The sequence below is a fragment of the Pseudophryne corroboree genome, unplaced genomic scaffold, assembly GCF_028390025.1.
Source record: "Pseudophryne corroboree isolate aPseCor3 unplaced genomic scaffold, aPseCor3.hap2 scaffold_228, whole genome shotgun sequence".
Taxonomy (NCBI): domain Eukaryota; kingdom Metazoa; phylum Chordata; class Amphibia; order Anura; family Myobatrachidae; genus Pseudophryne; species Pseudophryne corroboree.
The window spans coordinates 717,847-720,346 of record NW_026968932.1 but is presented as its reverse complement, the minus strand read 5'-3'; positions in this window follow the sequence as shown (position 1 = coordinate 720,346).

The window sequence follows — 2,500 nt, the reverse complement described above, 5'->3', positions numbered from 1 at the left end:
GCTCCGGCCCTGCTGCTCTCCGAGCTCCGTGCCTGCTCTGCCACGGGTCCTTTCGCAGGAGCTCCAGGGAAACGGGCTTTTCGGCCCCTGACAGAGTCCCGGCTCTCTCGCTCGCCTCGTTGGTACCTACTGATCCGGCGGAGGTGTTCTCCGGCGGGTAGCGACACGGACGGCCGAGGGCGCGCTTCACCCAGGCTTCAACCGTCTCCTCCCCGAGCCCCTGGAAGTGCAGCTGGGCCGCGGGCGCCCCGGTCCGCACTCATCTGCGAAACTTCCACAAATTGCAGTACCCGATTTGGCCCGCCGGGGGGCGCTGCCTCCGGGGGGAGAAGGAGACGTGCCCGGCCCGTACGTCGGGCTCCAACGGATGCCCGCCGTGGACCCTTTATAGGCCCCATCCTGGTCCTGCCATGCTGTTATCGGAGCTCCACGGCTATCTTGTCACTAAACCTTTCGTTTGAGCTCCAGGGCTTTTTGCTTTTTGTAACCCGGTTCCTGGAGCCCTGCCTGGGCAAAATCGGATGCAAGAAGGCCCTGCCCATGCTGATCTCTGAGCTCCGCGCATCTTCTGTCACGGGTCCTTTCGCAAAAGCTCCAGGGAAACAGGCTTTTCGGCCCCGGACAGAGTCCCGGCTCTCTCGCTCGCCTCGTTGGTACCTACTGATCCGGCGGAGGTGTTCTCCGGCGGGTAGCGACACGGACGGCCGAGGGCGCGCTTCACCCAGGCTTCAACCATCTCCTCCCCGAGCCCCTGGAAGTGCCGCTGGGCCGCGGGCGCCCCGGTCCGCACTCATCCGCGACACTTCCGCGCTGGAGTCCGACGCTCGCCGGCCGCGTCCCCCGGCCCGCGGGGGCCCGGGGGGAGGCCCGACGCGTGCGGGGGGAGGCGGCGGGCGGCGGGGGCGCCCCCGCGCCACCCGACGGCGCCCCCCGGTGGCCAGAGGCGGCTCGGAGCGAGACGATCGGGGGGGGACGGCGGCGCGTGACCCGCCCCGGCCCCCTTGGCCCAGCGGACGGGCAGGCGGCTCCCGGGCGACCCCCCCCCGATCCCCGCCGCGGCGCCCCCCGGTGGCCGCCTGACGCCACTGCGGGGGGTGCAGATTCCGTGTGTCCTCTCGGATAAAAACAAAAGAAAAGGTTCCCGTCGGGCGAAAGTAAGTGGGACGCAGGGCCCCGGGCCCCGACGGTCCGCGCGCGCGGCGCCCCCCGCTGGCCGGTCGAAGGGAGGACAAAAATAAAATGAAAAAAATTTCAAAAAAGCACTCGCCCCAAACAGACGAAAGGTACCCGGTCCGCCCGGATGAACCCTCCCCCGTGTCCCCGCCGCGGCGCCCCCCGCTGGCCAGCCGAGGTAATACACGATTGAGAGGGGGGGAGTGAAAAACAGGGGCAAAAAATGAAAAACACCCCACCCGTTTGAATGCAAAGTCCCGGAGCGGCCAGGGGTGGACGCCGGTCCGCGCGCACGGCGCCCCCCGCAGGCCAGTTGAAGGGAAGAACGGAACGAGACTTAAAGATAAAAAAAAATTTCAAAAAAGCACTCGCCCCAAACAGATGAAATGTACCCGGTCCGCCCGTGTCCCCGCCGCGGCGCCCCCCGCTGGCCAGCCGAGGTAATACACGATTGAGAGGGGGGGAGTGGAAAAAAAAAGGGCAAAAAAATGAAAAACACCCCACCCATTTGAATGCAAAGTCCCGGAGCGGCCAGGGGTGGACGCCGGTCCGCGCGCACGGCGCCCCCCGCAGGCCAGTTGAAGGGAAGAACGGAACGAGACTAAAAGATAAAAAAAAATTTCAAAAAAGCACTCGCCCCAAACAGATGAAATGTACCCGGTCCGCCCGTGTCCCCGCCGCGGCGCCCCCCGCTGGCCAGCCGAGGTAATACACGATTGAGATTAAAAAAAACCAGGCAAAAGACAAAAACACACCACCGATTTAAATGCAGTGTTCACGAGCGCCAGTCCGCGCGCGCGGCGCCCCCTGCTGGCCGCGTAAAAAAAAAAAATAATAATAATAATAATAATCCACCGTTGTGAATTTGCGATGTGTCCGGTACGGCGGCGGCGGGGAGGAGGTCTCCCCTCGTCGGCGCACCCTGGTGGGGGGAAATAAATGAAAGGGAAAAAAAAAAAGAAGAACAGCCCGGGCTCTCGCCGGCTTCCGCAGCCCGGGCTCCCTCCGGCTTCCGCGGCCCGGGCTCCGTACATACAGACAGCAAATGAAATAACGGACGGATGGATGGAAGAGAAGAACAGCCAGGGATCTCGCCGGCTTCCGCAGCCCGGGCTCTCGCCGGCTTCCGCAACCCGGGCTCCAGCCGGCTTCCGCAGCCCGGGCTCCCTCCGGCTTCCGCGGCCCGGGCTCCGTACATACAGACAGCAAATGAAATAACGGACGGATGGATGGAAGAGAAGAACAGCCAGGGATCTCGCCGGCTTCCGCAGCCCGGGCTCCCTCCGGCTTCCGCGGCCCGGGCTCCGTACATACAGACAGCAAATGA